The sequence below is a fragment of the Canis lupus genome, chromosome 17 (assembly GCF_003254725.2).
Source record: "Canis lupus dingo isolate Sandy chromosome 17, ASM325472v2, whole genome shotgun sequence".
In the NCBI taxonomy this organism is placed as follows: domain Eukaryota; kingdom Metazoa; phylum Chordata; class Mammalia; order Carnivora; family Canidae; genus Canis; species Canis lupus.
Genome location: NC_064259.1, coordinates 35,889,317 through 35,915,344, shown reverse-complemented (window position 1 = coordinate 35,915,344; position 26,028 = coordinate 35,889,317). Strand labels below are relative to the sequence as shown.

Here is a 26,028-nt window from a genome sequence, read left to right as displayed (position 1 = left end):
AAAGGTAGCAGAAGCAGTTTCTAGATTCATGATTAAACCAGCACCGATGGCAATAGCTAATGGCGATGAAGTACTTGCAACCTGCTGAGCACCATCCCAGGAACCTGACTCCAGTGCTCTCTAATCCCCGAAGCAGTGCCTGGGGCGCAGGTTAGGATGCTAAGGCCTCAACCAGGCTTTGTGGTAGCTCAGAGCGGGCAATGGACACGCCTGGGCATCCTTGGGTAGAGTGCCAAGTCACCTCATTTTGCTTTTTTTAGGACATGAGGGTCATCCTGTAAAATGGGAAGGCAATGGGGCCTGTCGCCCTTGGAAGTTCCGCCTCATTTCCTGGCACCGGGGGAGTGATCCCAGTGTGCCGTGGCCCAGCCCTGGATTAGCCCCATTAGCAAATCAGGTGCAGAGAAGGCCCAGCCTTCCAGCAGCAGCCTCCCTGCTTCATCACATTCCCTCCCTCAGCGACGCCTATAAGGGCTGGTTTCCACACCTGTCAGGTAGGCTGCCTGCCAGAGGGTTTTTCATGAGATGTCCTGGAATCAGTAGCTGAAGACTCAGTGCCTGACAGGGCAGACACTAAGAAACTGCAGTTGCCCTGAAATATGTTCCTATAACTGATTTGTTTTTTGGTCTCACTTATGCTCCTCTGTGGGGCCGTATTCCAGACATGCTGTGCCCCAGCCTCTAATGTGACAAGGTCCCTCCCTGGAGTAAAGATACAATGAGGGGAACCCCTGGCCTGCACGCTGCCACAGGGCAAACACAGGCACAGCTCCCCATGGAGGACGGTCGGGCCTCCTGGGAGCCTATTTGGCAGGATAAGGACCCTCCAGGCTCATCTCAGCACTGTGTGGACAGAGCCCCCCAGGGAACCCCACACAAGAGAGCTGGATCCTGTTCCCGTCTGGCCCTGACGTTTATTCCCCAGATGACTGTGAGAACATGGGGAGAGAATAGTCAGCTCGTTCTAACAACCTCAGAAGCGAGAGGACCGACTTTCTCTCCACTTGAGAGCAGTCATCAGGAGCTGGGAATTCGCATCCGTCCTCTGCTAATTCACTTATGTGGCCTTAGGCAAGTCACTTAGCTCAGTTTCCTCTCCTGCAGGAGAGCAGTGGCCTGACTTGACTGACGTCTGCCCATTACAGCCAGCTGGGGACAGTTTTGTCAGCCAGACTCCGTTCCAGGCCTATTACATGAGAATCTGTGGGAGGCAGTCCCAGGTGATTCCCAGGCCCTTGGGGCGAAGGCTGGGGGTTGGGGATCCTGGAGGGGACGGCTCCTCCTCTCTTAGCTCTGACATCTGTGAAGTCCCAAGGCTCGCCACCTCCGACTCCCCACGCCCATCCTGTGTCAGCCACAGATTCTTGTTCTGACTCAAGGGTGGACGTGTTTAAGCTCTAAGCCCCCGAGAAGGAAACGGCTAGTCATTCTCTCATCCTGCTTCCATGGGTGTCTTCCAGGGACAGGCCCTGTGGGCGCAGATGGCTGTGGTGCCTCCCTCGGGGGCTGTGGGCCTCCAGGACGGTGTGGACAGGCCCTGAGGACATCCGAAGGCCTCTCAAGAGATGGTGATGGCAAAACTCTGTACTTAAGAGTTTTCGAAAGGAAGAATTCCTGCCAGGCATAAATTTTCTCCTCTGACACTAATGACCTTTCTGTAGTTAGAGACGATTGTCCGCATACAGGCATGAAACACGGCCCCGCTGCTCCCTCTCCGCTGGCTGAGAAGCAGGACACCTGCCAGCGCCCAAGTCCCCTCGCTTCGGTAGGAGTAGGGAATGGCACTGTTCTTCTTCCTTCTTCATCCTTGCTGCTTTTCTTCTTTTGTTTCTTATCACTTCTGAGGCATTCGCATCTTCCTTCCTGCTCTTCTCTTCATTCTTCACACAATAATGTTTATTTAATTTTCCGTGTTCTCTTCCAGTCCAAAACGGGCTTGGTCCAGACCAAATGGAAATAAACACGATTAAGTCTGTTCTAGGCTGAGACGGATGGAGACAAAAATGGGTGCCAGATATTGCTGCGATGAGGCCATCTGGGGGCGGGCAGAGGGCACGAGGAGGCCCTGCTCCCTGTCGCTGGCACACGCGACCCCGAGGGAGGCAGGGACGTGATGACCCAACAACCTCCAGTGGCCCCTGGGCTGGCAGTGTCAGCATTGCAGGGGGAGCTGTTAGGCAAGTTTTCGGGGCACCTGGGTGGCTGAATGGTTTAGCGTCTGCTTTGGCTCAGGATGTGATCCCCGGGTCCTGGGATCGAGTCCTGTAGGGAGCCTGCTTCTCCCTCTGCTTCTCCTTCTGCCTCTCCTTCTCCTTCCTTCTGTCTCTGCCTCTATGTCTCTCATGAATAAATAAAATCTTTTAAAAAAAGAAAAGAAAAGAAAAAGAGAATTCCTGAGTTCCATCCCCGGACCTACTGAGTCTGAAACTGTGGGTAGGGCCTGGGAATCTGCTTTCACAAGCTCCTGGTGATTCCAAAGCAGCATGATTTGAGATCCATGGTGTTCTGGTGCCTGGACAGCTTGCTGTCTATCACTAAGTGAAAGATTCGCTCAGTGCTCTGGACATGGGAGGCAGGGGGCCCAGGTGTCCGAGGGAGACCGTGTGGAGGCAAGGAGGAGGGGAGGCAGGAGATGCGGAAGTGTTTCCACAAGGACTGGCAGGGGGACGGAGGGGGCTGAACTAGGGAGCTAGGAAATGGGAAGAATTTGTTCAGAAGAGAATCCTTGCTCCCAGGTATGATCTCTATACCATCTTAATAGAAGAACTCTAAGTAACTCGGCTAGGTTCTATTGCAAATGCTAAGTGGAGTAAGAACCACTTGGTTCCTAAATTGTTTCTGGGAAACTGAGAACACTGTTTCTTCCCCAAAAGCTCCAGGGAGTACCATAACAAACACACCTAATGGTGACAACAGTTAGCACTCAGTAAATGATGGCATTTTACTGTGGTGGCCTGCGATCTTTTTAAAGAAGATGTGGCTTAATTCCATCAAGGCGCCCACCCTCCCCCCCCCACCCCCACCCACCCACCCATGCAAATCCAACTGTTTACTGGGCTTTACACATTAACATAAATGGAGTCATTCTGCTGTTTGCTTTCTTCCCTCCGTGTTGTTTGGGTCTTTGTTGCCACCTGTGGATGCAGCTCACTCTCATTGCTGGGTGGTAGGTGCTCCGTCCTATGGTTCTCATCTACTGTGCAATTAAGTGAAGATCCCATTCAGTGTTTCCATGTGCTCAGGTGGGTGAAGGAATATCAGGAGTGGGAAATCACCTTTAAATATATAAAAGGAGGGCTCCCTGGGTGGCTCAGCGGTTTAGCGCCTGCCTTCAGCCCAGGGCATGACCCTGGGGTCCTAGGATCAAGTCCCGCATCAGGCTTCCTGCATGGAGCCTGCTTCTCCCTCTGCCTGTGTCTCTGCCTCTCTGCGTGTGCCTCTCATGAATAAATAAATAAAATCTTTTTTAAAAAACATATAAAATCATAAATATATAAAAGGAGAGTTTTTTTTTTCCTAATTTGTATGCAAACGTCTCCAGATATACAGCTGGGGCTACCTTGTCAGTTTTCAAAGAAAAGATTTCTTTGTCCATGAGCTCATTCTTTGCTTCTTTCACTCACCCAACCAACCATGGCTGAGCAGGTACCTTGGGTCAGGGAATGCGCTGGGTGCTGGGAACCAATGTGAGCCAAATCCCGGAGGTTTGTAGAGAATGCAGGGATGGAGGTGCCTCGGTGCTCTGCTTTTGTGTAGATGGGATGTGAGGGCTGCCCAGATGATTTTGCCTCATGGAGATGGTAGAGTGGAGGTCACCTGAATATTCTGGCCTTGGCAACTCCAATCTGGAAAAATGAAAGAGTCCGTCACATTCTGTCCACCTGTTTATAGTTGACCTAAAATCTGAGTGGCTCTACTAAAACAGACCCCCCACCACCACCAAAAATTGTCCCAAGTGTTAGAACTGACCAGGTCTGTGGATTCGGAAGACCTGTGCTTCCCATGGTGCTGGCCCCTGCCTGCCAACTGCTCTGTACTGAACTACTGCGTCTGTCCAGTCAGAGGCTCCAACTCAGTAACCCGAGGGCATTGTCACATGATGAGTATTCTGAGGGGTCCACCATCACCAGACTCTGTGGGGGGCACTAAGGATACATCAGTGGCTCAGACAGACCCTGTCTCTGCCCAGGGAAGACCCACAAGAGGAATACCACAATGCAGTGATGGGACCGGGGTAGGACCCTGGGGTCATCCAAGAGGCCCCAACCCAGTCGTGGAGGGACAGGAGAAACCCCAGACTGGGATGGGAAAGAGGAAGGAGTAGACCAGCCAGGATAGTTAAGTTCATGTGTCAACTTAACTAGGCTAAGGGATAGATGCCCAGATAGCTGGTGAAAACATAACCTCTGAGCATGTCTGGCAGGTGTTTCTGGAAGATGTTAGCATTTGAATTGGTGGACTGAGCAGAGCTGATGGCCCTCCCCAGTAGGCACAGGCATCACCCCCTGCCCCCCACCATGGGTACCCAGATAGAATAAAAAGGCAGAGGAGGGGGGTATTCATTCTCTCTTTGCTTGAGCTGCCATCCGTCTTCTCCCTCCCTCAGACATAGCTCCTGGTTCTTGGTATTTCCACCTCAGACTGGGCCTTACACCAAGTCCTATACTAAATGTCCTCTTAGGGCAGCCCGGGTGGCTCAGTGGTTTGGTGCCGCCTTTGACTCAGGGTGTGATCCAGGAGACCCGGGATCGAGTCCCATGTTGGGTGGGCTTCCTGCCTGGGACCTGCTTCTCCCTCTGCCTGTGTCTCTGCCTCTCTCTCTCTGTGTCTCTCATGAATAAATAAATAAAATCTTTAAAAAAAAATGTCCTCTTAGACATATCCTTTTAGTTCTGTTTCTCTGGAGAACTGTGACTACTACACAGGCCAAGGTGGAGGACAAGGAGTCCCAGCATGAGCAAAGAGTCAGTGCAAGGGAGATCCTGGCCCAAGGATCTGAAAATATATCAGGGGTAAGGACCAAAGGAATAAGGGCTGAAGCTGTCCCAAGCCTCATCCCAAACTGGTCTCAGTTTGAGGCAGAAGAGTCCAAGAAAGGCAGATAAGCCAAGAAGCGGCATGAACCAATTTTCAGCTCATCCCCTACACTTACAGTTCCCTCTTGGGTGCTGTGATGGCATACAGGGGACTCATGCTGGGTTGCCTCTTGCATCTTTCAAATCTCTCTCCCCACTGACAGGAGCCAGGGGTTGGCTGGTGCGTGGAGTACCCCACCGTCTCCCAGGCGGAGACAGCCAGTGCTCAGCAAATGCATACCCCCAGACCTCAACACCCAAGCTTATTTATTAGGCCATCTCAGATTTGGTCACCCATTTGGTGACCTGACACCGAGCCTGTCTTTCTGCCTAGCTGGCAGGGGACTGATGGGCAGATGTGGCGGCAGACTCCGGACTGCAGACAATGGAGCCTTCAATCCCATGAGCAGGTTTGACGCCAAGTCTGGAATGAAAGGATGACTCTACTCAACTCACGCCCTCACCCAACAAACCAGTGGGATGGCAAGCTGTCTGGGCACCTCTGATGCCTTGGTGTCCGTCCCCTCCAGTATTTGATGGAGGTACTGGAGGCCACAAGTAGCAGTGGTCAACTTTGCACTTTATTTGAAGCCCTTTTCTGGCTATGTTAGTGGCTCCGATGCCATCCATACTCCACTGGCTTGAAAACTATTGTACATCTCTGTTGCCCTTGCGGTGTGCCTGTGAACAAAAAAAACAGAGTGGTTTCAACGTCAGGACACAAGTTATCACATAAGGTAAAACTGCCACCGTAATTGTAAAAGTCCTGCTGGATAAAATAATCAAAGCTTCCAGGAAACAGCTTTTCTCCCCGAGGACAAAAGAACCCGTGGTCCATAGTGAGGCTTGGTGAAAGGCTCAGCTGCCAACTCAAAGAAATGGTTCCCTGCTGACTGCGAGTTTTGATCTTACTTATTGTTCTGTTCAGAAGCCTGGGTAGACAGAAGGAAGTTGCAGAAATGCCTTCGAACCCTCGGGGCCTGGGGAGGGGAATCTGTCCACCTGCACTGTAAACCCCACCTCGGTCCTGCCCAAAGATGGAATAAGAACCACCTCCAGGGGTGCTTGTACTTACTGACGCCGGTTGACATTTACTGGCCTCTCTCGCCGCCAAGATCCCCTTCCTCCACCTGCAAGACCAAAATTTCCTCTTCCTTACCTTCTCCCCTGGGCTGCCCCAGATGGAATGCAAAATGGGGAGTGATAGCAGAGGGGAAAACCCGGTCCCCTGGCCAGAAGCCTCTGCCAGCTTCCAGATATTATCATCCAGATGAAATGCCTTCTCTTTCTTTGGGAAGTTCCCATTTCATGAAGTGAAGGGGGCCAAAGATTGTTCTGGATGGCACTGTGACCCCAAAGCTGGAGCCTGGGACGTGCAGGACCCCAAATCCAATACATAGAGGGGACTATGTGGCAGGTATGACTCTGGGGGGCGGAATCGAAAAGGGGTGAGGGTGAGGGCAGTGTGTCAAGACCACAAGGCCGCCTGGACAGCCTTCCATCACAAGTACAGGGGCTGGCACTCCATTCATGATGACCACGCAGGGATACACACCCAGAATAGACTAGACTAGTGGCAGTAGGAAGGGGACAGAGGGGATCCCCGGGTGGCTCAGTGGTTTAGCACCTGCCTTCAGCCCAGGGCATGATCCTGGAGTCCTGGGATCAGGTCCTGCATCGGGCTCCCTGCATGGAGCCTGCTTCTCCCTCTGCCTGTGTCTCTGCCTCTCTCTCTCTGTGTGTATGTCTCTCATGAATGAATAAATAAAATCTTTTTTAAAAATTATAATAAAATTCAAAAAAAATTTTTAAAAAGGAAGGGGACAGAAAGGAGGCTGATGATTGCCATTGGAATTAGCACTGGCGTAGCTCTAACTTCCTGGTAAGGGAAGAAAAAAAAAAAGGAAAACAGTGTGGTATGCAGCTCTTATTGTCTAATAAAAGAAAATATTCTTCAGGGAATTTTTTTTTCCTGGCAACAAGTTCTTGGAAGAATTTATGTGACAGAATGCTCCAAGGGAACATCCTTGTGTTGGGAGGCAGGCCACCTAGTCTGGAGGGCCTTGGAAATTCCAGTCATGCACTTGGGAGGGGGACTGGGCTGTCTTGCTGGTCCAGTGTTGGAAGGCCCATCACAGGATGTTGCTCAGAATGAGGGAGGGAGCTGGGAAGACGACCCCCAGGGATTTGAGGTGGAGGCCGGGCGGTGACAAAGACCATATATACCTCATGACTTCACCATCTGTTCCATCATGCCTCAGTGAGAGGTCCGGTGTCTATCCTGAGAGACAACAAGAACAAGTGGGTTTGCTCCCTGGAACTTTCTAGTCTCTTTAGGTTCTGGGTCAAGGCCGATAGAGTGGTGCTTTAAGGAAAGAAAGAGAGGGAGAGGGGGGAAAAGAGGGGAAAGAGAAGGGGAGGGAGAGGCAGAAATCTGGGAGGATAGAGAACAGGACAGAGGTCAATGAAATGTGTGTCAGGCCAAGGCTGCGATGAGGAGTTCTGCTTTCTCTGCTGTCTGGTTTAGGGCCTCATAAAGTAAAAAACTGACCACCAGGGTGGTCGTGGAAAATTGGCTAAATGGGATCTTGAAAGCTGGCCTCCATGACACTGACGGTCCACGGAAGTTCCAGGTTGCCATGTTGGTAGAGTGAGGCAAGACAAAGCGTTGTGGCCAAGTATTCCCTAAGGGCGTCTGTGAAGAGCTGGAGGCACAGCTTGGGCTGAGGTGAGATTTGTGACAGCTACGTGTGATTCTGTGTGTGACTTGCCCTTGTTTCCTAAACAAAGCCACCGCCACACACAGAGTAAAGTCTGACAAATCTGTGGGGAGGAGAGGAGAGAAAACTCAGGGGTCAAAGAGCAAGTTAAGTGTCTGTCTATCCCACGAATGAGAGAGGAGGGGAATGGATCTCAAGGTGGCACCCTGAAGGCTGAAGTAAGGAACCTACGTGCAGCTTCCACCTGGCCGGGATGTCTGAGGACAGGAAGGTCAGCTTGGCTTCTCTGTTCTCCGACTTCTCTAGCCACCAGTGAAGCTCAAGGGTGCTCCCCTCCAAGGCTCCCCTGTGCTCCAAGGGTCTTGGTCCCTGAGTGGGGCCCCCTGCCTGGGCATTGGCTGGGTGTGGAGTGGAGGAGCTGTCTGTACAACTTGAAGTGAGCCCACCTTCCACCTCACGCTCACACCTCCAGAGCTGTGAGTCAGCCCCCTGCACCAGGGGCGAGCGTACTAGTAAATCCTTCCAGCAGCCTCCACAGAGCCCTCACTCTACCATGTCAGCACAACCCAACCAGCTGCCCAGGACTGGACAGGACTCAGCGTGGCTGAGGAGACAGCACCCTGGAAGAAACAAAGATGCTTCAGAAAACAGAAAAGGCATCTTAAAAGATGCCTAATTTGTCTCATTTGAGGTTTTAGAAAGATGCTCTGTCCAAAACCAACCAACCAACTTGCAAGAGTCAACATCTTCACAGACACTGAAAGAATAGATACTTTGGTCACACTTACAATGAGTTATAAAATCTCTTATGCTGGGTCTTCCCTGCTCTTGTGTACCCTCCTCCTTCTGGACTGAACTTATAAAAATATATAAATTTGAAAGTTGATTTAAAATGTTCCATATATTGGGCAGTCTGGGTGGCTCAGCAGTTTAGCGCCGCCTTTGGCCCAGAGCATGATCCTGGAGACCCCAGGATCGAGTCCCATGTCCGGCTCCCTGCATGAAGCCTGCTTCTCCCTCTGCCTGTCTCTGCCCTCCCCCCCACCCCCCGTGTGTGTGTTTCTCATGAATAAATAAATAAAATCTTTCAAAAAAATAAAAATAATTTAAAATAAATAAAAAATAAATGTTCGATATATGAACCACACTGCCTGTTACGTTAGCATGAGTAGGGAATTAATTTTTCTATATTTTCATTTTTGAAGTTTTACAGACTATTGCAAGTGTTGTAGAAAAAATATGTTTTAGTTCTCCTCGAGATAACGTCTTATAGAAACTTCTGAATTTTCACCAGACAATATGCCCCAGGGTTTGGGCTTGCTGTTGGTCTCTACGGCTGAGCCTCGTCCTTGAAGTAGCCATGACTCAGCTTATTCAAAATAAATTTTAATGTAGTTCTCCTCTTCAAAGATTCAAAACTCACCCTCAGCACACACGCTGTGACTGTTGTGTCACCTCCGTAACATCTGCTCAGTGATGTCCCAATTCTACTGACTCATGGGGGAACCACAGGCTGCAAATGGCCACAGAACTCGCACACGTGGGGTGGGCGGCACGTCACCTGCACTGTGACTCAGCAGCCAACAGATGCCATCATGGGAGAGCAGAAAAAAGACAAAAGGGCAGCCTGTCCATGACAACACACAATGATATGTTTGCTTTATGATTCTAGTGCATGCTACTGGTCAGGTGTGAATTGTAGAACTCTCCAATGAAGTCAGGTAAAATGGAAATAGTTGCTTCTTGGGGCAGGCAGAGGTCCCAGTTAGTCTGGAAAAGGCAGAAGCAGCTGCATGTTCTAGAGTTCTTGGTCAGGACCCGCATGCTATCTGGGGGTCTTGTTGGCCCAGAGAAGACCCTCCTCCACACACGTACTGAGCACCCCGATGGTTGTGTCTGCACCTACCCACCAGAGTTCCTCCTGCCACAAGCACTAGGATCACTTGAGACTGTGCCAAAAGGGAAGTCTCAGCCAGGAACCTAACTGTTCTGTGCCCCTTCTCAAGCTTTCCCAGGATCCTGCTCTACCAATAGTCCTCCTTCCTGCTTAGAAAACAAACAGCCCATAAGGTGAGGGAACTGGGAGTCTGCCATCTCAAGCCATGGCAAAGCAGAATTGACTAGAAGTCTGAGCTCTGCTACATCTTAAAGACCAGGGCGATCTGAGTTCCAGGGAATCCTGTCTGTGTGTCATCATGACCACAGTTAGGGGAGGAAGAACAGTTGGCACAGTTTATCTTTTGAATACACCCAGAGGTGACCATGCCCTTGTAACTGATGTGGTGGCCCAGTCTTTCAGTGGATCACCTTCCAAGAATGAGGGCGTTGGCCTTTGGGGAAGGGTAGAAAGCCCGGACATCAGTTATGTGCCATGCCCAGCAGACTCTCTGGCAGCTCTGAAGAATGCCTGGTCTGGAGAGAGAGTAAGAGGCTCAGGGGCTCAGGGACAGGTGACAGGCGGCGTTGGCAACTGTCAGCAAGGCTGGGAAATCAGGCCCGGCCCTCCGAATGTAAGCTTTCTCTTTCTTTTTTTCCTTTCAGATTTATTTATTTATTTGACAGAAAGAGCATCCACACGCAAGCAGAGGGAGCAGCAGAGGGAGAGAGAAGCAGACTCCCCATTGAGCAGGGAACCCAATGCGAGGCTTGACCCAGGATCTGACCCTGAGATCATGACCTGAGCCAAAGGCAGATGCCACCAAAGCACTCCTGGACGTAAGCTTTTTCTTCTTTAAAAAATATTTTTTTTATTTATTTATTTATTTATTTATTTATTTATTTGACAGAAAGAGCACATGAGTGGTGGGGAGAGACAGAGGGAGAAGCAGACTCCTCGCTGAGCATGGATCCCTAAGCCTGGCTCTATTCTAGATCCTGGGATCAGGACCTGAGTCAAGGCAGATGCTCAAATGACTGAGCCACCCAGGTGCCCCTGGAAATGAGCTTTTGCACTAAGCTTTGAAAGTTGACTCTGAAGCTTCCCAGATTGAATCATTTTCCTTCTGTCTTTCCCTCAATTTCAGGGTTTCTTTACCTGGTCCTTCAGCAGCCCAGGCACTCAATACTATTCTCTGATATCTAAAGCCTCTTGTTCTCTGTTCCACCTGGACCTCCCTCCTTTGCACCATCTCTATGTCTCCCTCTAGAGCAACATCCCGCATCTCCACACTAAGAGAACTTGCCTTCTAGGGCCCCCACTGCTTAGTTATTGGGGTCATGACTTCTAAGAATCAGATGACTGTCGTCTCTGGAAAAATGCGCTAAAATAAAAACAAAACAAATATACAATTTTAGAACAATGAAGGCATTTGAATCTAGGTTAGGAGCCTCTGGATGCATTAGCCTCTGGCCTGTGTACATAATACTAATTCTCCACATCCACATGGAGCTTCCTAGCAACAAGTGGGAATGAGCCCTCTGATCAGTCCCTCATTAGGAAGGATCTTTCTTGAGCTTGACCTACTTTTTTGAGAATCTAATGAGAGCCATGGATTCCCCCCCCCCCCATAAAATGCATCTAAATGCAATCTCCTGGGGCACCTGGGTGGCTCAGTGGTTGAACCTCTGCCTTTGGCTCAGGTCCTGATCCTGGGATCCTAGGATCAAGTCCCATGTCAGGCTCCTCGCAGGAAGCCTGCTTCTCCCTCTGTCTATGTCTCTGTCTCTCTGTGTCTCTCATGAATGAATAATAAAATATTTTTTAAATAAATAAATAAATAAATAAATAAATAAAATCTCCTAATGCATCTAAAATCTAGCATTCATTTCTTAGAAGTTTCAGATTCCTCCTGAAACTCATTCATAAATATCCAACTCTGCTTCTGTTGACATTCAATTAATTGTGAGTCTAAGCACCCCATACTCTGATCCCTCTATTTAAATGGTTCCTCCTCGGAACACCTGGGTGGCTCAGCAGTTGAGCGTCTGCCTTGGGCTCAGGGCATGATCCTGGAGTCCCGGGATCGAGTCCCACATCAGGCTTCCTGCATGGAGCCTGCTTCTCCCTCTGCCTATGTCTCTGCTCTCTCTCTCTCTCTCTGTGTCTCTTATGAATAAATAAAATCTTTAAAAAAAATAAAATAAAATAAATGGTTCCTCCTCCACGGGGTCTTCCCTAAACCTCCAGCTAGAAAACCCTTTCCTTTCACTGGGTCTCTCTCCTCACTCTGTGAGGTCAAGCCATGGGTTCCCAGTACTCCTTGCCATAGTACCTGGAGATAGGGTCAACATTATGAGGCTGTTCAGTACACTGGACATTTGGGTCTCTCCCACCCAAGTGTTAAAGCAGGTTGAGCAGTACATGAGTTGGTTGAGTATAAGTTTGCTTATTGGATCAGAAATGTAATAGAACCTTAAGAGAAGGGAAACTAATAAAATCCCGTGTGAGGGGTACCTAAAAGAGTGAGAGTTTTTAATCAGTGAAAATAGTGCCTGAGAGGACATATGTATATATAATATCAAGGAAATCATGAAAGTTTATCAATAGCACACACTGGGATTTGCTTACCAAAACTGAAAATACTGAAATTAAGAACGCCTGCAAAAATTGAGAGAGACAGCATGTTCTATTGGCTTTAACACTAATTTATGTAGTGGGTAAGGGAAACATATGGCCCTCATTATCCTGAGAGGTTATGTAAGTCACAGACACAAATAGGTTCAAGAAAGGTTTAGAGATTGCTGAAAGGAATTAAAGAAGCCCTAAATAAATGTAAAGGCATGCTGTGTTCACTCATGGGTTAGACTTAATGTTGTTAAAATGGCAATACTACCCAAAACAATCTACAGATTCAATGCAGTACCTACCAAAATGTCAACAACCCTCTTTTTGAAGAAATGAAGAACCCTATTCCCAAAATCATAGAGAATGTCAAAGGGCCCCACATATTCAAAAGAATCTTGAAAAAGAAAAACAAAGTCTCCTTATTTACAGCCAACATATGGATGCAGTCCACATGTCCATTGATAAATAAATGGATAAAGAAGGTATGGTATACATATACAATGGACTATTACTCAGCCATAAAAATGAATGAAATCTTGCCATTTACAACACCATGGATAAACCTAGAGGGTATTATGCTGAGCGAAATATGTCAGAGAAAAACAGATATTGTAGGATTTCATTTATGTGTGGAATCTAAAAAACAAAACAAATGTACAAATGAAACAAACTGGAAGCAGATTCAGAAGCCGGAAACAAACTGGTGGTTACCAGGGAGGGGACGATTTGGAGGATGAGTGAAATAGGTGAAGGGGATTCAGAGGCACAAACATTCATTTATAAAATAAGTCCTAAGGAAAATTATAATGTACAGCATAGGGAATATAGCCAATAATATTATAAAAACCTTGACAGAGTTTTATGGGAATCATTTTGTTGTGTGTAAAAATATCGAATCACTGATATTTACCTGAAACTAATAGGAAACTACGTATCATTTATACTTTAAATAAATGAATAGAAAAACAAAATCAGAGAACTTGCACTTCTTGATTTCAAAACTTACTACAAAGCTACAGTAATCCAAATGGTATGGTACTGGCATATGAATAGACACATAGGTCGACAAAACAGAACTGAGAATCCAGAAATAAACCCACACATCTATGGCCAATTGACTTTTGACAAGACTGCCAAGTCCATTCAGTGGGGAAAATATAATCTCTTCCATAAATGGTGCTGGGACAAGTGGATTTCCACAGGCAAAAGAACAAAGTTGAACCTCTACTTTATACCATATGCAGAAATTAACTCAAAATGGATCAATGACTTTAATATAAAAGCTAAAACCATAAAATTCTTAGAAGAAAACACAGACATAAACCTTCATGATGTCCTTTTGGCAACAGATTATTGGATTTGACAACAAAGGCATAAACAACAAAAGAAAAATATGGTTAGATTGGACTTCATCAAAATTAAAAACTTTTGTGCATTGAAGGACATAATTTTTTTTAAGATTTTATTTTTAAGCAATCTCTACACCCAACTTGGGGCTTGAACTCAGCCCAGATCATGCTCCACCGACTGAGCCAGCCCCAGGGGCCCCAAAGGCATGATTAAGAAAGTAAAAAGACAACCAAGAGAATAAGAGAAAATATTTAACAAATCACATATATGATAAGGATTTAATAACCAGAATAGATAAACTACTCCAACTCAACAACAAAAAGGCAAACTCAGTTTAAAAATGTACAAAGGGTCGGGGCTCAGTGGTTTAGTGCCTGCCTTCGGCCCAGGGCCTGATCCTGGAGTCCGCGGATTAAGTCCCACATCAGGCTCCTTGCATGGAGCCTGCTTCTCCCTCTGCCTGTGCCTCTGGTTCTCTCTCTCTCTCTCTCTCTCTCTCTCTCTCTGTCTATCATGAATAAATAAATAACATCTTTTTTTTTTTAATGTACAAAAGGTCTGAATAGACATTTCTCAAAAAAAGATATACAAATGGCCACTAAGCACCTGAAAAGATGTTCACCATCATTAGTTAGGGAAATGCAAATCAAAACCACAGTGACGAAGGCTTTGGCCTTGGCAACCACAGCCTGGCCCAATGTGGTTCGAGATGCTACCCGGGATCGACGTCATGGCCAAGTGCTTGCTCATCCCCAGCATAAGCAACTGCACATATCTACAGATTCACTAATGGGGGCAAGGAAAAAAGATTTGCCAATTACTCATGTCAGTGGAGTTTGATGGAAAGTGGTGCGTCTGTGGAGTTAATCGTTACCATGTGTCAAGGGGTTTGGAGAATATCGATCAAAGAAGCATTTTCCTGATTGATGAAAAATAACTCAGTTATGCTCATCTACCCCTTCTGGAAGGTTATGCACTGTATTAATGTACTGCATAATAAAACCAACAAAAAAAGTAAAAACCAAGCCAAACAAGAACCACAGTGACATGCTACTTCATCCCCGAGTGTTAGAAAGGATGTACTGACATTTGAACTCTTGTGTACCGCTGATGGGAAGGTAAAATGAGGCAGCTGCTGTGGAAAACAGTTTGGTGATCCCTCAAAATGCTAAGCATGAAGTTACCATATGACTCAGCAAATTCCAGTCCGAGGCGTGAATCCAAAAGAATTGAAAACAGAGGCTCAAACAGATACTTGTACACCACTGTTCCTTGAGGCATTATTAGCAAAAGCTAAGATGTGGGCGCGCCCGAGATGTCCATCAACAGATGTCTAGAGGAAGAAAGTGTGGTCTCTACACGCCACGGAATATCATGCAGCCGTACAAAGGGATGAAGCGCTGGCACAGGCTACGGCGCGAACGGGCCTCAGGAACACGGTGCTAATTGAAACAGACACCAGAGGACAGACACTGTGTGCTTCCCCTCGGCTGGGTGCCTCGCCCAGGAAAGTCCTGAGAGACAAAGTAGAATGGTGGTCACCGGGGCTGGGGTGGGGGGCAGTGGGGAGCTATCGTTAATGGGGACAGTTTCCGTTTGAGGTGATGAAGACGCTTTGGAAATAGATAAGGCGATGGTTGCACCACGTTGTGAAAGTGCTGAAAGCCACTGAGGTGTACACTTTTTTTTTTTTTTTTTTTAAATAAGAACGATAGAGGGGCACTCGGGGCTCAGTGAAGCTACCTTCGCCTCAGGGCATGATCTCAGGGTCCTGGGATCGAGTCCCCCCCCCCCACATAGGGCTCCCCCAGGGGGCCTGCTTCTCCCTCTGCCTATGTCTCTGCCTCTCTCTGTGTGTCTCTCATGAATAAATAAATAAAATCTTAAAAAAAAAAAAAAAGATGGAGAGAAACATATGTGGGTTATAATCTCATCACAGATCATCAGGAACATAATAGGATGAACCACCGGGCTCTGCAGGCCACTGACTGTCCCGGAGCCTCATTCCTCACCTTGTGGGACACGGTGTTCCCGAGTGGGGGGCCCTCTCCTCGGCCGTGGAGGCGCCCCTGCGATCCCTACGACGAGGGTGACGGTGAGCCTTGGGGTGCCAACAGGATGGCAGCTGGAGACATTCCTCAGGCAAAACAGAAAGGCCACGTCCTTTGCGGCCAATCCAGAGCTGCTGGCCACGGGGCGCTTTGGAGCAGCAGGTGTCTCTCAGGAGCAGTATCCTCCAGGCATCAAATATTCACCCTTTCAGAGGAGCAACAACAACAAAAGAAACCACAGCCTATTAATTGACTAGTAAGAAAGAAACACTCTTACACACACACACACACACACACACACGCGCGCGCACACAGAGCCTTGCCCAAAAGAGACACTTACAGGCACTAGCAGTGACTCCCCGCTCCAGAAGGAGCACGCCGTTTGGCTTGCTTTCAGTCCAGAGCCCCTCGTCCCTTTCTCCACTGACACAAACACCCTGGCTGCCATCAGGGACTCCTTGGAGTTTTAAGGTAGCTCACCGGAAGCTAGGCAGCGTCCACCCTGGTGGTATCAGGACTTCATCATGGCAAGAAAGAGACTCGAGCTAGCTCAAATGAAAGAATGCAGTGGATGGGGACGACGAGGGGCTCAGGAGTCAGGGGCTGTGGGGGGCCAGGACTGCTCCAGGGGTGCTGGGAAAGCAGGAAGTACAGCCTGGCTTGGCGGAGGGGGCCGTCTGTCCCATGTGTCAGCTGGATCCGCCGACCCTTCTTCCTGCTTTACTCATTGTAGATGCCACCCCTGAGGAGGGCCTTCAAACCAGGATTAGGTCACATCCCCTTCTGTGACCAGCCCAGGGCGAGGAGAGCAAGGTTCTGCTGCCCAGACTTCCCCGGTGGAGGGTGGCGCATAAGATCATTCTCTCCCTGATACCAAACCCCCTGGGGAAAAGTCATCCCCAAAAGGGAACAGATGAGGCACAGCCTAGGGGCCTAAAGCCTCATACGTATGTGAAATCCGTGCCCCTCCTGGATGAACGTCCAAACCCCACTGGACTAAGAATCAAGGGTCAGGACCCACACAAGGCTTTGTAAACATTTCCTCTCTACAAATCTTTGGGGTATGTCTGTGCATCTGGAGTGGCTGGTGCCTGATAGAAAATTCATGGGCTTTTAATTTTGGCAGCACAGCCTAAGCTCCTTCTGCTTTCCCACAAATAAAAGGATGACCCCACTGCCCTCCTCTCAAGATCTTGGCCACTCTGACTGCAGACCCTCCAGAAAGCAGCTCTAGGCCTCTCAGTCGGGGTGTTGGGAGATGTGTCCCCTGGGCAAATGTGCAGAGGGACACCCCCTCTCCGCCCCCTGCCCTGGGATAGACTCTGAAGTCTGGTGACGCCACACCCTTCTTCCCATGCAGCTGATCATCAGGACATAGGACTCTCCTGGAATGAGTGACAAGAGCGACCTGTTCCTGATCTCAGCAATCTGCAACATTGGTACTGGTGCCAGGTCACAGGCAGGGCGGGAGGCCAAGAGGAGGGGCAGGGTCCAGCCGGCAGAGGAGGACGCAGGGGACCAGGGTGGGTGGGGTGTGGGAAGCAGGCCAGGGTCAGGCCAGGCCGGCGATCTGGAGAGGGAAAAGAAGTAGGCTGACTCCATGCCAGGCCTGTCACCAGCGGAAACATGCCAACCCTAGGACATTTCCCATTTAACAGATGAGAAAGCGGGCAGGGCACTTATCTGCCCTAAGGCGGGACATGCAGCTGGTGAGCTGAAGGGCCAGGGACTCAGCCCCAGTCACTCCTGGTCAGATGGAACCAGCAAGGAGGATGCAATGCGCCTGGGTGGGAGATTAGCTTAAGGTGGAGAGAGGCCTTCCCGGGAATTTGGAATGGCGACTAGGTATTGCTACCCCCGGGGAGCGGAGGGGAGCTTCAGGGCCCTGAGTATCTCATCTTCCTACCTCCTTCTACAATTACTGAATGTCAACCACTTCAAAGTGACATTTGAACTTTGACCCCATGGCAGCAGGTGTCACCTCAGTGAACTCTGCAGAGGTGACTAGACTTGAAAGCCAGTTCACAGCTTGACACAGTTCCTCAGGCTGGATGGTGGCTCTTACAGTGCTTTCACATGAGCAAGAAAGTTTGTCCACGTGGACTGGACCTCAGGAAAGTGTTTTTTTTTTTTTTAAGATTTTACTTATTTATTCATGAGAGACACACACACAGAGAGAGAGAGAGAGAGAGGCAGAGACACAGGCAGAGGGAGAAGCAGGTTTCCTGTGGGGAGCCTCAGGAAAGTTTCTGATAAGGCCTGCATGGCCAGCTTTCGATGCCACCCTTTCCACCGTAGACTTGGTTTTTTGGGTTCCTGGACCCAACTCTGGTGTATTGGCGGGGGAGGGGGGGGGTGCGTGGCAAGGTGCTTCCTACACAACACCAAGCAATTCTCAGACAACACCAGGATGTTCCACAAGATTCCCCCTTACACACACACACACACACACACACACACACAAGCACACGCTCCAGGTGTGGAGGCAGGGCTGGGAGCCTCCATGCTCTCTCCAGGTGTACCAATCAACCCATTTCGACCCCCTGGGAAACCCTCTGAACCCGGTCCTCTTGGGAACTTTGTGAAAGCTTCATTACATAGCCATGATTGATTAAATTGTTGGCCATCAGCGATTGATTCAAACTCCAGCCCCTCTCCCCTCCCTGGAGGGAGAGCAGAGACACTGAGAGCTCCAACTCTCTGATCACCTGGTTGGTTCTCCTGGCAACCAGCCCCTTTGGTTGGGTTACCTAATGGCTTTCCAGTAGACCTCTTTTTTTTTTTTTCCAGTAGATATCTTATTAACATAACAAAGACACCTTTATCACTCTTATCTCGGGAAATTCCATGGGTTTAGAGCTCTATGAGCTCTATGTCTGGAATAGGGTCTAAGAGGAAAATATATTTATTACAAGTATTTATTACAAATCACAACAGCACCCCCTCCCAGCAAGTCCCCTGCCCTCCAGCTGTGCCCACCCAGTGGGTGAAGGCAGGCAGGGAATGGTGGGCCTCAGCCTAGGATTGGTCCTGCTGCCCCTTGCCAGCACCTGAGTCAGAAGTGGGACCATCTGAGCCTGTCTTCTGCAGAAGCACTTGCTGCAATTTGCAGAGAATATTTTACTGTGTTCTCCAACCGGTCCTGGATTCATGTTTTCTCTTGTGCATGGATGCTCCCCTTTCCCCCTGATAACTGAGGTCATGCAAAGATGAAGGTAATTCTGAGTGATGTGGTACAGGATCTGAGGCCAGATTGGAGTAGACCAACATCTGTTAAAGTTCAATCTGTATCTCCTCTCTTGCCTTCTCAACCCAGAGTCTAAAACAAGAACTGAATTAGAACAAAAAAGTTGGGGGCATCTGGGTGGCTCAGTGGTTGAGCATCTGCCTTTGGCTCAGAGTGTGATCCTGAGGTTCTGGGATCGAGTCCCGCATCAGGCTCCCCTCAGAGAGACTGCTTCTCCCTCTGCCTATATCTCTGCCTCTCTCTCTGTGTCTCTCATGAATATATAAATAAAATCTTTTAAAAAAAAAAAGAACAAAATAGTTGATACAGTAGCTACGAATAAGAATTACTTTGGTGCGCCTGGCTGGCTCAGTCAGTAGAGCCTGTGACTCTTGGTCTTGAGGTCCTGAGTTTGAGCCTTACATTGGGCTGAGAGCTCTCATAAACAAACAAACAAACAAACAAACAAACAAACAAAAACGATATCCTATGCTGGGGACCATGCTGAACTCTTCCCAGGACTATTCTGGGAGTCTCATCATGACCTTACAAGGAAGGTTGTTACTGATCCCATTTAACAGATGAGTAAACTAAGCCTCAGAAAGGGAAGATGAGGGCAGCCCCGGTGGCTCAGCAGTTTGGTGCTGCCTTCAGCCTAGGGTGTGATCCTGGAGACCGGGGATCAAGTCCCACGTCAGGCTTCCTGCATGGAGCCTGCTTCTCCCTCTGCCTGTGTCTCTGCCTCTCTTTCTCTCTGTGTGTCTCTCGTGAATAAATAAATAAAAATCTAAAAAAAAAAAAAAAAAAAAAACGAAAAGAAAAGAAAGGGAAGACAAGCAGCACAGGGCAATGAATCTGCAGTGTTGGATCCCCAGTGCATTCTCTATTTTCACTTGCATGCAATTGCTACCACCTCCCTTCAGCTCCCCCGCCCCATCCCCACCCCCCACCCCCATCCGGGTGATTTCTCAAACTAGGGAAGAGTTTTCAAATGAGAATAATCAGTATTACTGAGGATAAACTTAACTGTCAGACTCCACCCTTGCCCATAATATCCCATTATTCCCAAAGCTCCCAGCATTGCAGCCCAGCGCTCTGTTGGTGTTAGATAAATGAGTGTGGCAACTATTGCCTTCTGGACAATCTTCCAAAAAGGGTTAGGATTAGTTTACCTGGTTCTCAGTTGGTTAAGTGGTTAAAAATTGTGAACACCAAATACATATTTGCTGTGTTTTTACTGAGCAGCCTTACTTGGAGTGAGATGGGAGGGGGGGAGACACTGAAAAAGTTAAAGTGAAAACCCAGCTCCACACTGTCAATTTCAAGATGAGACTCTAAAGGGAAACATCCTGGGGAGGGGGGATCACCTCTGATATTGGATGATGTTACAAATGGATCATCATCCGTATGAACATCCGGCAAGTGTGTAGCTGTCCTCAGGGGGTAGGGTGCTCCCTACAACCTGCAGCTGCCGGGCTGTGTCCAATTTTTGGTTTTAACCACTAATTAAGCTCAGTTTATTGAGAACAGACTGCCTTCCTCACCAGGAGAAAGAGACTCCAGGCTTGCGGGAAAAGAGGCCCTGCTTGCGTGTCCAGGACCCCTTGATTTTTGCACTTTGCTGGCAGCCAGGCACTGCTTTGGTGCTCAGCTCTTCTGGACAAGCCTAGTCTCCACCCTACCCAAACCAGGTCAGATTTAAGGATTAAAATTTCCATGTTTTTGCCCTATTAGCACAGTTAAATAATGATAATAATGAATATAAAACAACCAACCAACCAACCAACATCAGAAGACCTAAATGTGAACTATGCTAAGGGAAGCTGGCCTTTGATAATGGCACAGAGGGAGTGGGGGGGGGGGGTGGTCATGCATTGAGCACTAGGTCTCAGGACGGACCCTGGTTGTCTGTAGTCTGGGATCTGACAGTGACCTAGGAGCTCCTCCACAGGTGGAGAACCCAGACTCCGAGCCTCCATGTGCACTTGGGGATGGTCCTCAGACTTCCCTGGGGTAGGATTGGGACACTCCGCTGCTGCTGCTAGTGCTGGGGAGTGCACCCCAGACTTAGGAGCTGGCTGGAGCTGACAGTGGCTAGGCATCTGCTTGGCAGAGGTGGGAGGGGAGGCTGGCCAGGCCCCATAAACCCCCACCACCACCACCGACTCAGATGGAGAATGGAGTGCCTTGTCCAGAGCTGCCTGCGTGTCCCAAGTCACTTTTATTAAAACCCAAATCTGGTTGCCTCTGCCCCTCAGCTGCTACAATCCTTAGGAACACTGGAAAGACGCTCCCACTCCTTCCTCTGCCTGTAGGAAGGTAAGCACCCCCACCCCCGCCCCGCACCTGACCCAGTGTCCCTCCCAGCTCCAGAGGAGTGTCCCGCTGCCCGATGGCCCCCATCACACACTGCCCCAGGGACCTCAAGTAGAAAGCTGACTTTTTTCCCTGTTTGGGTGCATTTGGGATCATTTTTAATACATTCCTTTTTGCTCTTCATCAACTTCAAATGTATCAAGATGTCCTGAGGGCAAAAGAACCGATTTAACTCTCTGATTAGAAGGAATGCTCTTGGCCTAACGCCTCACTCATTTTGAAATACTGACATTAACGGGGAAAATCACTCAAGCTCTGTTACTTCCTGTGCTTAATTAAGTGGCTCTGCAGGTGACTCAACCCTTTTATTTTTCAGAATGACATCAGACTTATTTTCCATTTTAGGGATCCCTGGGTGGCGCAGTGGTTTGGCGCCTGCCTTTGGCCCAGGGCGCGATCCTGGAGACCCAGGATCGAATCCCACGTCAGGCTCCCGGTGCATGGAGCCTGCTTCTCCCTCTGCCTGTGTCTCTGCCTCTCTCTCTCTCTCTCTCTCTCTCTCTCTGTGACTATCATAAATAAATAAAAATTAAAAAAAAAAAAAAAAAAAAAAAAAAGACTTATTTTCCATTTTAATAGCCTGGTTACTTCATTGATTTTTTAAAATCCAATTTCACTTTCTAGTGCAATTTTTTATCAAATTTTTCCCCCTCCACCCCGGGAAATGCTAACTCCCATAGTGGCTAAACTCCAACTATTACAGATGCCTCCATTTTTATATGTTTGGGGTTTTGTGTGTGTGTGTGTGTTTGAATCCGAGATCCAAAATCAGAATTTGAAGGAATTAGAGGTATAATCCTTACATGCAAATTACCTAAATAATCTCACAAAGTGTTGGAGTTTTTAATATAATGAACTATCTAGTGTTATTCCCCTCAGAGGGGTCCCAGTGTCCTGGAGGTGGTTTTGGGGTCCCTGCAAAAAGCCCCATCTGGCTCTCAGGTCTCTCCTTGCTCCCTGGACTCTTCACTCTTGTCATGTCCTCCTGTCAATTCAAGGAGATTATTCCAGCCTCATAAGCTTGTTTTGAGCTCATTTAATATTTATCAGATGACTGTTTAACATTTATTAATCTGGAGGCTAATTGTCATTGCTGTTTGGTGAAGTCTGTTGTTTGGGGGTAGACATGAGGATTTCTCATCCTAACAACGTAAGATGGTTTGGACTCAGAGTCTCAAGAAAAAGCAGATGCCGATCTTTTACACAGCATGTGACATTTATTTATTGTTTGTTTATCTTTCAAATGGGATTTTGTTTGTTGGTCTGGTGCTTGGACGAGCTGAGTGCATTTCATGTTCTGCCCCTGCTGTGGGGTTTTCCTCTGTTTAAACGTCATGTCCTGACTCAATTTCCCAAAAGGAGCCTCCCTGGCCAGGACCGGGAAAGCACTTATCTGGGCCCAGCCCTGCTCATTACTCAGCATTACATCAGGACAAGGTGCACAGACCCAGTAACAGCAGCCCACCGTGACCCCAGCCTTCCCTCTGGACAGGAAAGGAACCAGAAGTGAGCCAGAGGTGAATCCTGTTCTGCCCAGAGGGCTTCTTCCCCTTCCCCAAGGTTCGATTACAACCAGAGAACTTCCAGGGCTGGGAGCATTGCTAGACCTCAGTGATACCTTTTTTTTTTTTAAGACCTTATTTATTTATTCATAAGAGACAGAGAGAGAGGCCAGAGACACAGGTAGAGGCTCCCTGCAGGGAGCTGGATGTGGGACTCGATCCAAGGACCCTGGGATCACGACCTGAGCCAAAGGCAGACGCTCAACCACTGAGCCACCCAGGCATTCCCCCCCCCCTTTTTTTTAATACCAGGGAGGAGTCAAAGTTATAATGCAGGCAGTAGGTACTCATTATGTGTTAATTTTCTTCCCACTTTAATATTTGCATAATGAGGGACACCTGGGTGGCTCAGCGGTTGAGCATCTGCCTTTGGCCCAGGGCATGATCACGGGATCTGGGATCGAGTCCTACATTAGGTTCCTTGCAGGGAGCCTGCTTCTCCCTCAGCCTATGTCTCTGTCTCTGTCTCTGTCTCTCTCTCTCTCTCATAAATAAATTAAAATCTTAAAAAAATATTTACATAATGATAATTGAGGGAATTAACTGGCTGTACAAATAGAAGAATACAGACTGATAATTCTTTTCTGCCTAAGAAAGATGTCAACTATTTGCTGCCTACCTTCTTGCTCTTGTCCTCCTTCCTCTAAAGAACTGAGGGGATTGATTCTAAACTAACGTCCCATTTGAAGCAAAGCTGCATCATGATGTCATGGTCAGTCTCTTCCAAAAGTTCTTTCTAATCCATTGACCGTGATTAAAAATTATACCAGGCACAAGGTGGGGTAAAGAAACCTGAGCTGGATCTTTGCGCTTGGGTAGCTAATGATCACCCGGAAAGGCGGCCAGTCCAGAGAGACACACATGACAAGAACCGATGGCTGGTAGGGTGCCAAGGAGAGAGGAGCCCAGGTGGTAGGGAATGACCTCTGGAGGAGAACACTGTCAACTTTCAGAGCTCCAAGCTCTTGCTTCCACTAGGTTCCATGCATGGATGGTCTCCCATATTCCCAGGGTTTCCAATCCGGAGACAAATGCCAGCCCCTTTCCCAAGGTCCCATAAAAACTCTTCAAAAAGACATTTGTGTATGTAACAGACTTTACTGAATGGTGCATGGGGACACCTGGCTCATAGAAGGTATTCAACAAATGTTTATCAGAAGAATCAGTCCAAGGACTCCAAATTGAACATTAACGTAGACATCGTTGCTCTTAGAAGTCTCCAGCCCTCATCCTTGAGGATCTTTCTCTGGGGGCTGCCGCACAGCTCTCCTTGCTGGTGCCACAATATGAGCTGGGTTGACTCCTTACTGGTTTCAATAAATCCTGGCGCTCTTCCAGTCCTGCCAGCTGAGACGATGCACTCAATCATCCTGTTCCTCTGTCCCAAATGCTCCGGGGCTGTGTCTGCGTTGGGAGCCACCTCTGCCCCTCGCCTCATCACCAGGGCATGAGGGGATGAAGTGGCTGCATGGGAAGGAGGTGGTGGGTTTCTCAGAACACTGCTCCCCCTTGGATTGCATCGCCTGGGTTTCTCTGCTGGAGGTGATGTTCTGACCGAAGGGGCTGCCTTTGGGCCCAGTTCCCAGGACACCAGGTCCTTATCAGGGAAGCTGAGGCCAGCCTCTGATGCGTCTGATCTTCCCGGGGCTTCTGTCTCCGGGGCCATGCTGCTTTTCCTTCACCCAGCTAGGTTTGTGCTTGCTACTCACTTCCTCAAAACTAAGCATATTTTAGGGATCGTACCTAAATAGTAAACTTGTAAAGTTTACTTACAATAGAGTGGCTAACATAAAAGTCAGGAGGGCCGCTACCTCTGGTGGAGGGAAGGAAGAAGGGGGCTAGAGGGTACAGAACTTTTCTGTAAGATGCTGTTACTATTTTCAACCTTGGGTGTGGACATTCAAGTGTTCATTTATGATTATTCCTTAAACCGCTCCAATATATTTTCTGCACTCTTGTGAAAATGTGATACATTTCCTAAAGTGAGTGGTATGTTCCACAATAAATACCACCCTGAAGAAGCCCTTCTGCCCTGGCTACCTCTCCCTGGCCATTTTGCCAGATCCAGTGCTGGGAGGACCCCAATCTGCCAGAGCTGCTGCCTTCCTTACCTTCCACTGCGACCCAAGCCACATCCTGACCTGGTTCCCAAAACCTGTGACCACTGTCCGATGGCCACACTATGGACACTCTGGGCGGCTTCTACTTTCCCACCCATTCTGCGCGGCATAGAAACTATAAGCAAGAACGTGTTGCAGAGGGCTCTGCTCTGCTGGAGCTCGGCTCCACCTCCATCCTGAGCTCTGCTGGTGGATCTGTTCAGGAAGGCACTGGTGCTTTCCGATCCAGGCCATGTGTTGCAGGGGACTGAGTGACACGGAAGAGCCAGAGAGCTGAGCTGGCCTACCAGTCCCATCCCCAGTGATTCTTCCTCCCCAGGCCCCTAGCTGGGCTTCATTGCTCTTGTCACTCCTCCACCACCTGTCAGCTGCGGCTTCCCTGGACTATCTGTCCTGCGCTGTCGCCTGCTTGTGTACCTCCCTAGCTTTGCCTTGCTCCCACAAGTTAGCTTAGTGAATCCATCCTGACAGTCTGTGGAGTCTCCTCTGCAAACATCACTGCCCAGGGAAAGCCTTGGGGAATGCACATCAACCTACTGTCTCCAACTTCGCACAACTGGCCATGGAGCCGGTGCCAAGGGTACTTCTCTCCCCGCCCTTTGGATTCAGAAGCTGCTTTTGATTCTACGGGCCTGACACATGCCTTCCCTTTGAAGTGTCGGTCTGCACGGTAGGCATATTGAGCCAAAACGAACATGTGGGCTATCCGGAGGGGTGCAATGAATATTTGTTGGTTGCAGCAAGTGCTTATTGTGGCAAACATTTGAAGACATTTTAACTAGCATAGCTGCCCCGTGTGTCTGCAGATCTGTAGTGGGGATCCCAAGTCGGTCAGGACAGGGCACCACATTGCCATTCAGACTTGCTCTCCCAGACCATCCTTATCCCTTCCTGCATGCGAGGCAGCACAGTGGGAACGCTGCAGACGGGCCTGGATGCATCTCCCCCTGGTACTTTCTAGCTATGTGCTCTTAGGCGAGGTCCTTCGTCTGTCTGAGCCTCAATTTTCTCAAGCATTGGAAGGAGTGATGATTTCTTCCTGAT

General features: G+C 48.7%; 1 pseudogene; it reads left to right on the top strand.

The window, feature by feature from the left end:
- LOC112664415 (NADH dehydrogenase [ubiquinone] 1 alpha subcomplex subunit 1-like) overlaps window positions 1-15,604 on the top strand; it is a 273,634-nt pseudogene extending 258,030 nt beyond the window's left edge.
- The last annotated feature ends 10,424 nt before the right edge of the window (window positions 15,605-26,028 follow it).